Source organism: Rhipicephalus sanguineus, chromosome 2 (genome assembly GCF_013339695.2).
Source record: "Rhipicephalus sanguineus isolate Rsan-2018 chromosome 2, BIME_Rsan_1.4, whole genome shotgun sequence".
Classification (NCBI taxonomy): Eukaryota; Metazoa; Arthropoda; class Arachnida; order Ixodida; family Ixodidae; genus Rhipicephalus; species Rhipicephalus sanguineus.
The window spans coordinates 168,471,311-168,483,566 of NC_051177.1; the positions used below are offsets into that span (position 1 = coordinate 168,471,311).

The following is a 12,256-nucleotide window of genomic DNA, read 5'->3' on the forward strand; positions in this document are numbered from 1 at the left end:
ACCGTCCCGGATCAGAAACTCATTTTACCAGGAGCAACAGAGAAGGGCCACTTCTCTGTCACAGCCCTCTGCCAAGGGCCTAATTTCTGGTAAAATACATGCACACTTTTACAGCAGAGCTGTTGTGTTCGAGATTTGCCGTGTGTCGTAGATAGCAAATGATCATCATCATGAACCGACACGCACTCTCGTCAACCTCTTCTTCTTCTTCCTCTTCTGCTTCGCTTCCAGAACACGTGGGCCGATTTGTCCGACGTGGGATGCAATAACCCTGACGGGCGAGAGAACAAGTACAGAGGGAGAGAAGGAGTGAGAGATAAAGAGAAAGACAGAAAGAAAAAAGTTCTTGGCGAGACGAGATTCAAACCCGCATACTACCGATCACAATGCGAGCTTCATAACCACTCGCCTATCCATGCACGCTAGCAGAGGATAGCATAGCCTTTTATAGTACAAGATAGCAAGGAGGTAGGAAAGAGAATTCAAAATGAGGAGAAGGGAAGAAGAAGGGGTGAGTAAAGCATATCGTGGAAGGAAAGAGAACGAGAGATATACGCAGAATTAATGGAAGAAAGGCAGAAAGAGAAATAAATACATACAGAGACAGAATAAACAAAGCGAAATAAACACGTACAAAGAATAATAAGAGAGCAAGTATAGCCATGTACAGTACATAGTAGCAATCAGTGGGAGAGAGAGAGGTGAAAGTGTAAAAGCCTAGCATAGCCAGGACCAGTAAGGTGACGACCAGCTATGCTGTGACCCAGCCTTGCGTGACTTAGTGCAGGTTACATTATTTTTAAGGCGCAAACCTTAAATACCTGATAAAACGAGAAAATTGACCGTCAGCGGCGTTGGCGCCTTGTGTCGGCGGCATTGCCATGAGTGATGCAAATAACCTTCATCACGTGATGAAATCACCTATGACGTCATCACGATGTCGCAGATCGCCAATGTGTGACGTCAACACGAAGTCTTTATGTGCTCATGATGAGCTCATAAAACTAGACGTCACATTATGACGTATTCACATGACATCGTTGCTTTGCAGTGCCTGCGTGGTTGGCCCATCGACCGCGGAGGCAGTGCAAAACAAGGTGAGATGTAGAAAGCTTGCAAAGCCTCGGATCCTGGAGGCAGTACAAATCTACGTTAAATCGGCAAACCTTTCAGAGGGAGGCGGGCTAGGAACAATACATCGGCTGAAGAAAAAGAAGATGGCCTTCGCCTTCGAGTCGTCTTAGTCAAATGCATAATGGACCCTGCGAGTTTTTTTGTATTGGTCTTCCAAAATTATTTGCTTCCTTCCTGTTAAGTCCTGGTCACTGTGATGTATGGTCAAGCACACGATGAGACGAATAAACCAACACTTTTTAATTAAACACGCCTATTACTAAAATATCAACTTCGTGCTTCCACCGATTGAGTGCATTTCCCCTCCTGGCTGACCCATGTGCTTTCAGAACGACCACCTTTACTCCTCCTCTTGGTCATATTGGCTGCAGAAGAGAGAGACACATAACATTAGTAAAAAACTTAGATGCGACCGACTTGATCCGCCATGCCACACGTTCATAAAGGCACCATTAAACCGCTACGACATGATCACTTAATCGAAAATAAGAGCTTCTTGCACTTCTTGAAAAATATTGTACTTTTTGCTATATTTTTGCAGTGCTTGTTTATTCAAGAGAATGTAGGAAAATATACATGTTTTCATCTGAACTCGCTCAATAAAACTGGCGTTTTGCCATGCCCTCTTCTGCCTTCCGGATCTATCCAAGACAGGAACTGAGAGCTTGAAATTCAATAATGCGTAGCAACTCGTCTGAAATCCTGCTACATGTGGAGCTTTAGCTGAGACACTTTGTTGTAGTAAGGTATAAAATCTAGGAGAAGCATTTTAATGTCCAATGCACTTAAATTGTATACACGGTCTCAGTAGAGCGTTGTGATGTGGCGCAGGGTACGGTTAATGTTAAAAATTGCCTATTTGGTCACAGCAATTTGTTTACTTTAATTTGAAGTGTGTGCAGTGATGGAAACAGAGGCATACTTGACATTTTCAAGCAGCCAAGCATAGAATCTCGCTGCTGCACAAATAAAGTGTGCATGCTAAGCCATTAGAAAAAAGCTGCAATTCATTCAAACAGGGACGATAAACAGGTAGCACTAGAAATGCGTCCTCCCGCTCGTATACAAGAAAAAATTCGGCAGATCCCACGTACCGTGGGAATCGATGTTATGCGAAGCATGCGCGGGATGGTGACTGTGGCGTAATTTTTCCCACTGAGCGAAACGTTACGGAATGACGCTAGATAAATGTGGAAGTGGCATACGCACGCTCATATGTTGAACAGTTGCATATGTATAATGTATTATATAACCAGTTGTTTACAGTTGCGTAACGATGCCTACATTGACATGGCTGTTACCAACACCAGACGCGGTAAGCTGATATGTAGTGCTTATATTTTCTTCAATACTGAATAGTGCGAATCCGAACAAGACAAAGAAAGAACACCGATGCGCAGGACAGGCGTTACTCAAACTAAGTTTCATTCAGGAATGTTTCCCTAGATATATACAAAGCCGAGTGGCACGCGCAGGCGCACTGCACATACGTTACAGTCAGCGTTGCAGCTGTTACTTTTGTTATGCTTATACTTGACCGTTATGATGGAGAACGCACAAACGCACGGAGAACGAACGCAAGCACGCACGAACCCGCGTGCATGTATGGAAGGGGTTCTTGACAGTTCTTGAACAGGGTCATCATCATCGTGATCAGTGAGCCCTAGCAGCTGGACCGGACTTGTTATTCGGATCCGTTCGTGATCGCGGCTACGAGGGCTCTAAGTGCAGTGAAGTGCGAGGCATAGTACACCTGGTAGAAATCCTGGGTGCCTCTTACGATGAAATGATCTTTGATGCCGCCTGTCCTGGACGTGGCAGCGATGTATTTGGTGTCCTGTCCACATTCAAGCCGTCTTTGATGCAGTATAAGGACCAGGCGTTGTTGGGTCATGGTAGGCCTGGTGCTCTCGGAAGATTTATAGTAGGAAGCGTTGGACGGGGTTCTTGCGTAATCAGCGTGGTCCACGTTGCTGACCACGTCGACGAGTGGATGGTAGTTGAGCGTCATCCAGGGCTGTTCTGTCTTCAGCTTCCTAACTTTCCTTGCGTCCGTCGCGGTGGTGTAGTGGTTACAGTGCTCGGCTGCCGACCCGAAGGTCGCGGGTTCGATCCCGGCCGCGGCGGTCGAATTTTGATGGAGGCAGAATGCTAGTTGCTCCTGTACTGTGCGACCTCGGTTCACATGAAAGAATACCAGATGGTCAAAATTTCCGGAGCCCTTCGTTACGGCGTCTCTCATTATCATATCGTGGTTTTGGACATGAAACCCCAACGATTATTAACACTTTCCTTGCGTGTCAGTGTGTGTGTGTTCGCGGTTACTGTGTTGGTTGAGACTGTATCACCTGTGGCACATACCCGCAAAACATGAACTCTGGTATGCGGGTATGTGCCACACGTGACTGAGAGAAAGGGTTTCATGACGTACGCGACAGGTATTTTGCGTTATTCATGCCATGACCAGTGAATCGTGTTCGTCATACACTGATCCCCTGCCATGCCAATTTTGGTATATTTCAAGTTATGGAGACGACCTGGAGAGCGCCCAGACGTAGGCGGCTAGATAGATAGATAGATAGATAGATAGATACGTAGATAGAAACGGCCAAAGTGCCTGAGGTTCGCTAAGAAATGCTTCGCATTTAAAACGTGAAGCTTCCAAGGAGGATGCCACCTAACGTTATCATGGATTTAAGATGTATTAAATGTGTTTTACTACGACAACACTTGGTTTATATCTTTAATCCCATTTTTTTCTCAAAATCACATCATTGTGTATTTAACATTTAGGCGAATAGTAATAACGTATTTCGTAATAAGTATATATGGGGAAAATTTCGAATAATATTGCTTTATGCATTTTATCTGTGCAATGCACTCGGGTGAATTAAAATGGGAGTAACGCTTTACATTGCGCGCAATTATGTGGAAGCAAAATGTGCTATATGTAATACTTATTAGGGGCGAAGCTCCTTATAGCGGCATCCGTTCGTCCCCGTCGTAGTAGTGTGTAACCAGTCTTAAAAACGGAGGGGGCGTGCACACATGAAGGCTCTCTAAAGACAATGCGCTGCGACAGTACGTGATATGTATCGCCCTCTCCTCTCCTACGCTTCCCCCTCTTTCTCCTCTCTGCTTCAGCATGCTATTATCTGCGTCAGCATGCTATATCTTGAAGCTCAGTGACTAGAAATAACATCCCCTATGCTTTCCTTGGCTTGATTGTCCGCTAGGTGTCTTTATTATTTGATCTAACACAGAAGAACGAGCCCTTAAATTTCCCCTTTTTTGGCTCATTTACAGCAAGGGTCGCTCTTTGGGAGACTTCATGCCTTAAGTAGTGTGCACGGGTTTATTGGTCAGCTGCCAACTAGTGAGAAGATCACGTGCCACATGACGCCAGCAGACAGGGAAAAATGTGTTCCACACTCACCGTCATGGCTACTGGCGGCCCTGATTAGCACTTCTAAGTTTAAATGCACACACACACACACATATATATATATACTCTATAAAGTGGACGGCAGGATACGCGCTGCCACAGCTCATTTGGTAGAACATCGGACGCGGTATTGGATGGTTGCAGGCTAGATCCCTGCCGGCGGCAAAATATCTTTTTGTGCACTTTTATTTATTGTCGCCTATATATCGCAATTCTAGCGATTAAATGAAGGATGTAAATTTTTGAGGGCTCGTTTTTTTGTTTGACACAACCTTAATGAAAAGCAGGAGATAATAGAGTGGAGGAAGGTATGTGGAACGTTAAGTGTACCGTTTAAAGTGTATAGTAGTAAGTGTGATGTACATGTGAAGCATGTAAAGTGGACTAAAAGACAACTTGCGCCGGCAGACACCAAAACTGAAACCTTCGAATTACGCGTCCGATGCTCTTACCAATTGAGTTACTGTGGTGGTCGTCCCGCGTTCACTTATCGGGTATTTATGTGGATGTATACCTGGTAGTGTTATGTCAGTGCCGCGCATAGCGAGTGTGGAACACTCTTTTATGCCAGATGGCGAAGAGTGTACCACAGTCGCTGTCATGGCTGCGAGCGGCGTTAAAGCTTTTCTCATTAAAGCTTTTCTCAATTACCGGTTACGTATGTCTACAAGTCCTTATCGGTGTTTGCCGCCTGTCTGTTGCCTTCTTCCTTTTTACGGACCAGCGGTGAGTAGTTGGATTTGCCCAATTTCTGTGGCACATACCCGTTCAAGATGATGATAGCTTTTTGTACACACCGACGTTTTAAGGCCGGCTGAAAGAGCTTCGCTGCTGAAAAACTACCCTTTATTTGGTATGAATACAGCGAAACAAATACTGTTTCGTGACGTTTCCACGCGTCCTAGTTTCTGTGTTTTCACGTGGCCGGGCGTAAACACCGCTCTGCGCAAGCCACTTCTTTGCTATTATTGTACACTGCTTGGATAAGGTTTCGCGCACGACGCTAGAAATCGGATTTATTTTGCGTCACCGCGGGCACCAACGATAGCGCTAGGGACTCCGATACAGCTTGCACAAAGGGAGACATGTTCTATCAACTATCAAATTACTCGATGATCGACGAATTTACTCGACGCTATCGTTGCATTGTAAGTGTTGTTTACTTGTGCAGTGCGTGTTGATTTTCTGGGCACATGTTTGCCCTACCAAGAGTTTCTTTTTCAAGCACGACTGCTGTCTCCATCACTGCCGCAACGACGTGAAAATGTGAAAGCACACTGCATGCAAATAGCGGACAGTGATGAGTTCTCAAGCGATGAATATAGACAAGCAGTTCGAAATGACCTCCACTCAAAGAAAATCTGCATTAATGTGTTATATATGCTGAGAAGCCCTTAAAGGAAGTGTATATCACCTTTCGAAGCTTAACCTTTCTTCAATAAGTGAACCGAGAAGTTCACTGGCGTGAAATGAAATTAGTCGAAGAATATTTTTAAGAAATGAGTAAAATGAATGTGAATATTTGCTACAATGAGCAAGAAAAAGAATATTTCACCTACCTTATAATTCATGTGCATTGTTTGTGTTGTATTAGGCGCGAGGCTGTCTAATAGGCAGTCCGCGGGGTGGTGCCGGTGCATCTACTGCGGCTTGCCTCACCAGCTGGCGCCCGCCGGGACCTACAATATTTCCTCGCAAGGGTCTCCTCGGAGGCATAGGGACGGGTTGTCCGTCAGGGCGCACAATTATATTTGGTGGAAATCTGCCGTGCGGCGGTGGTCCAAAACTTGGATACGCAAGTGCCATGAAAGGTCCACTCTTCTCTGTTAAAAATAGAAGGAGTGCGAGCGTACTGAAGACAAAAACAACGTCGGCGCGAGAAAATCTTCCCATAATAAATATTGCCGAAATTACACTTTGAACAGCCAGGAAGCTATGCTCGAGTGCACATATGCAATTGATTGAATGAACGGTGCTTTCGCCGCCCCGACTCACGGAGCACTGAAAACTTTGCGTTTTTGACGGCACGCAATTGTATGAGCATGGCCTAAACATTCGTCCTTGCGCACAATCATACGGCTCCCAAGCACTACATTACAATCAGTTATTTTCATACTCACTGTCAGGGCTGTCAGGGATGACGTGCATACCATTAGATGAGCAACGTCTCGCTCCTGAATGTATCTCCTCCATTGCTACATGAACATGTGGGAAACATGTCAAAAGGAGATGTTGTCACCTAACGCTTTGCTATAAAAAATGTAGTGGCAACGTCAATATTTATATCTCCACCCCTATTGAAAATTTATCCACCATGTGGGATGGTGGATTCCACCATCCACCATTATGGTGGATTATGGTGCTGGAAGATGGTGGCACATGGTGTATGCTGGATGCTGGCGTATGATGGATGCTGGGAATAGCGGAGCGTAAAACGGCTCTACAGCGTCAGGACCATCGTGATTAGCTGTTACACATAAATAATTGTATAGAAGGCGATGTAGAAAGCATTAGTACAAAAAAAGAAAAAAAAAAAGCCGTATGCAAAAAAAAAAACTGCCGCCACTAGGAGTCGAACGTGCGACCTTCGGATCTCGAGCCGAGTACTTTACCACTACGCCACGCTGACTTTTTTTTTTTTTTTTTTTTTTCTTTCATGGTATTTATTCAACATAGGATATCACTTGAAAGCAATTGAATACAGACAAAGAACTAATATGTTGATTATGCTCTTACCGCAACACAATGACGAACAGAAGGCACTACAGAATTCGCAATCACCTCTATAGCGGATACATCACATAACTGATTTTTCAATTGTGTGCTAGAACAGCGGTAAGGATAAGCACCTCACCAATGCCGTATACCATTCTGGTTGATATTCCATTTGCTCGTAGACATCTCTTAGCTGAGTGACCAACCTAATGAAGTGGGCTGTTGAGGAAACTATCGGCTCTGCGTTTCTCTGCAACATGCGCGTCTTCCACAGGCTATGCATTCCAATGAGGAGAAACATGTCGAATGGTACGTCATTACAACTCGCTGGCAAGAGATATCGCACGGAATGGGAATTTAGCACAAAGTCTTTTTGAAGAGTTCGTTGGAGCACATCCCAAAATAAGATTGCATCTCTGCAGTCTATAAAACAATGTTCAATTGTTTCTGGCACATCACACAGAGGACAATCAACGGACGACACAAAAATGTCTCTTGAACGAAGCCAAGTCTTCACAGGCAAAGTCTCTGAATGTAATTTAAAAAAGAACGTTTTTGTCGATGGTGTCAGCGGCATTTTACGTATTCGATCTAAGACATCATGTCCTGGCAGTCCCAAGTATTTTGCACGATAAAGTGGTGGCGGAAACAGCATCGCTATTAAATCTCTGTAAAGATTTTTGCGTGATACACAGTACAAATATTCATTTGAAAACCTAACTGTTAAAAAACGAACAGAGAAATAAACGACCATGTTTATGGGGATTTATGCGAGAAGTTTATTTCTCTGTACGCCACGCTGACAGTTGCTCTGAGTTCTGCAAAATTACTAGTCAACATACGAATACACCGTTTGGCTTCAGCTTTGTATGTCTCATACTGGACACAGACGCGATCTTCACATCGTACTAAAATTTGCATAGTTATTAAACGCGAACAAACTGCTGCCGGTAACGAATGGCACGTCGATAATGGCAACAGCGCTAACTTTCTTGTAGAATTCACAACGTAACTCCAAAAAAAAGTGTCAATTGGACCGAGGAGCGGGTATAGTGAACCGAATGTTACAGCTAAGTTGCATTGCCGTTTCTCGCTTTTTCCAAAGGGCGACATGTGCAGAGGCTTTATGTCGACTCAAATCTCATTCGATAAATACGCGCGTACAGTTGATTGAGTATTGTGATGGTTTTTTCGCGCAACCTACAGCGCAGCCGTGCCAGCGCACTGATCTGACGCTGTATCATTAGCTACAACTGCAGAACAGCTCGGCCAAACGCAAGTGCAGTGCGCGGGAAAAATATGCCATCATATTGGTTCAGTAAGGCGTTCGAATTGACAAGTCTATGTTCTCGAATACGTGTCAGAGAAGCGCCGGCGAGTGCGACCGGCAGCGGTTGGTGAGCGGAGGCGTTTGCTGGAAGCGCGTCGCACCTATGCTGATCGCTTCTTGTGCGGACACCGTACACAAGAAAAAACGCTTCATTTAGGTTAGCCGATGCCACAGCTGTGCTGTAAAGTCATTCGTACTCATCGGAATCGTGTATCCTGAAACCCAGAAGTGCCGATAACACGTAGACGGACTCGGTCGGTAAGCTATGCCTAACCTTTGGTGGCAATCATGGTGGTAGAATATGGTGGTGGAAGTGATACTTGGTCGGGCTTATCTCGACGCAGGCCGAAGGTAAAAGTTTGTGCATTTTAGCTTCGCACGCATTTCCACTGTTACCTTAAAGTGCCGCTGAGGTAAGTGAGTGTGCAAGAATTGCCAGAGTTGCGTTTCTAGCGTGACGGTATCAAGCGGCGGCTGTTTTCTGGTCTACCCGCTGGAAGGGCTCATTTACTTCTCGGCAACTGCACGCCGATGTAACACAGATACTGTCGCTGTCCACACCGACACTTCTAGACTTGTAAACATCACAATGGAGCAGCACATCGCGGATGTAAACCTGATAAGTACGTGCGTAAAATGTAAACATTCACGGCTGCTGTGCTCCACAAATCTTGAGGCGGTTACGCCGCATGAATAAAAAAAAAAGCGTGCTGAAAAGCTTAATGATCGGGCTTGGCTTCTTTGAACTGTAAACATATTTTTCTACACATTGAACAGCAAAACATTAGAAGTGACAGTGATTTCACATAATGTCACGTGCACTTCCATCATGCCACCGTCATCTAGCTTGTTCACCAAGCCATCCACCGAAACACGTTTTGCTCGCCACCATCAGCCAGCATTTTCCACTTAACACCAAAAAAAGCTCGCCACCACCACCACCATCTGCCACCATTTTTCCACTCTCGCCACCATCAGCCAGCATTTTCCACTTAACACCAAAAGAAGCTCGCTACCACCACCACCATCTGCCACCATTTTTTCCACTCTCGCCATCATCAGCCATTATGACCACCACAGTTTCCACCACATCCACTATTGTTTCCACCTTGTCCACCAAGAATTCCAGCATCCACCAACCCACGATTTTCAATAGGGACGGCGCCCCAAACATACGTGTATCTTGATTTTCATCGTTTTCAAAACTCCCTCAACATAGATTTAGTAATTTAGGAGGTTGATATGGCTCCAGCCAAGTTTAAGAGAGCCCGACGTTTCGGGACCGATTTGGTCCCTTCCTCAGGGGTTGACTGGTTTGGTCATGGAAGCTTCTCCCCGACTTGTTCCACCGTGGCTCCGGATTTCCCTTTCCCTCACGTTTCGAAGGCCGTGAACGTAAACCGAGGGCATTGTTCCCAGGGACCGGTTCACATTTGCCGGCGTGTTTTGAATGTGCCACGACAAGAGCAAGACCCTCCTTCCCAGATTCCTTTCTGTTTCCAGAACAGAAGCGCCGTCGAAGTCGATCTTATGGTCGTGCTTTTCACAGTGCTCTGCAAGAGCGCTGTGTTGTATTTCCATCTTCCTGACGTCGTTCTTGTGTTGGCGCATTCTTTCTCGGAACCACTTGCTCTCGCATATGTAGCTAGCCGGGCATTGCGAACACGGCACCCTGTAAACTACGCCCTGGTGTTGTTCCCTCAGGGGTCGATCCTTCGGCCGCTGTAGCAGGCGGGTGAGCGTCGACGCTGGCTATGTTGTGCTCACGGCGTTTCCTATTTTATTGCGATAGCAATTATATGGACAGTCTCGGCTGGATTTTGCCGTCGCCGTCGCCGCCGTCATGCACCGTATATGTATAAGTATGTATATATATATATAAAGGCCCCAAAGAAAAATAACTCAGAAAAATGCTTCCGAAGCGCGGAATCGAACCAGGGACCTCCTGTTCCGCAGCGAGCGGCGCTATCCACTACGCCACGAAACGCAGAACCTCCACGTAGCTAACGGCGAGCGTTATATACACACCATTTAGCGCTGGACGGACTCAGAGACAGAAGGCGATAATAAGCGTTTCTTCATTACCAGCGAGGTGGCGCTAGGAGCCCGACGGGCGCATTTAAAAGTCGTCGGAGAGCTCGCTCGCTTCTTCTTATATTTGCGCATGGGAGAAGCTTGCCCTTCCGCTGTCTGCTCGCGCGGTTTTCTCGTGGCGAGGGGTAGAGGAATGTTTCACGCTTTCACCGTGATGTCCGCGCTCATGTTACGGCGCGTACGAATGTCACTCGAGCTCAGGGACGCGGCTAAACGAACAAACAGAAGATGAGCGCGAACTATCACCTACTCCGCGAACCTACCTCCAGCTTATCTGCCGGAACGGCTCTGCACCAGCATTTTACGGGCTTCCCAAGATCCACAAGCCCACTGTCAAGCTCCGTCCTATCGTGGATTTTAATCTTCTCCACTCCGTGCGCTGTCCAAATATCTCCACCGGATTCTGGCGCCGCTCGTGGGAAAAACACCAACCCACATACGCAACGCCAGCCACTTCGTGGAGCGCATGAAAGATGTGACAGTGAGCAGTGATGAGTGCATCGTTTCGTTCGACGTCGTGTCTCTGTTCACCAGTGTGCCCATAGCGCTAGCAGTGTCCTGCGCACGAGCAGCTTTGAAGGAAGATAAACTCTTGAGCGAAAGAAGCTGCCTAAGCATCGACGAACTGTGTCGTCTACTGGAGTATTGCCTCAAGGGGACATACTTCAGCGTCGACGGGATCTTCTACAGACAAGCCAGCGGGACCGCGATGGGGGCGGCGATCTCCGTTACAGCTGCGAACCTCACAATGGAGCACGTTGAAGAAACGGCACTAGGCTCCTTTATTAACTAGCCGAAAGTGTTTGTGAGGTACGTGGATGACTGCTTCTGCGTCATAAAGAAGTCAGCCGTAGACAGCTTCCTCCAACATCTGAATTCCGTCGACCAGGCGATACAGTTCACGGTGGAGCGAGAACGAGACGGGACGCTTCCGTTTCTCGATGTGGCAGTCGGGCGGCAGGGCGAGCGCATGACCTTCTCGGTATACAGAAAGCCAACGCACACCGGCAGGTATTTGCATTTCACGTCCTGTCATCCGACTGCCCACAAAGCTTCGGTAGTTTCGGCGCTCCTTTCACGTGCAAGAACAACCTGCATGTCGGAAGGGGAGACAAAGAGAGAAGAGGAGAAGGTCGTCGCCGAGCTGCTAAAGAACGGATACACCAAAGCTTTCATTCACCGAGTGTCGCGCCGTGTGCCGAAAGGCACGCTACGCGACCCCCTCCCCGGCCACTCCACCGGCCACAACAGAATCCAAGAAGCCAACCCAGCGCATTGTCATACCATATGTGCCGGGCATCAGTGAAGAGCTCGCCAGGATTCTTAGAAAAAAGGGGGTCACGGTGATACACAAGCCAGCGTCGACGCTCACGCGCCTGCTACCGCGGCCGAAGGATCAACCCCCGAGGGAACAACACCAGGGTGTAGTTTACAGGGTGCCGTGTTCGCAATGCCCGGCTAGCTACATAGGCGAGATGCTTCCGAGAAAGAATGCGCCAACAAAGAACGACGTCAGGATGATGGAAATGCAACGCAGC

At 46.8% G+C, this 12,256-nt stretch overlaps 1 long non-coding RNA gene across 1 annotated transcript; it reads right to left on the reverse strand.

Moving 5' to 3' along the window:
* Window positions 1-1,350: 1,350 nt before the first annotated feature.
* LOC119381372 (uncharacterized) lies at window positions 1,351-6,557 on the reverse strand. The gene is made up of 2 exons (XR_005181417.1): window positions 6,139-6,557; window positions 1,351-1,499 (listed from the first exon to the last, which is right to left on the reverse strand). It is a non-coding gene; the product is annotated as an uncharacterized LOC119381372 (long non-coding RNA).
* Window positions 6,558-12,256: the final 5,699 nt, after the last annotated feature.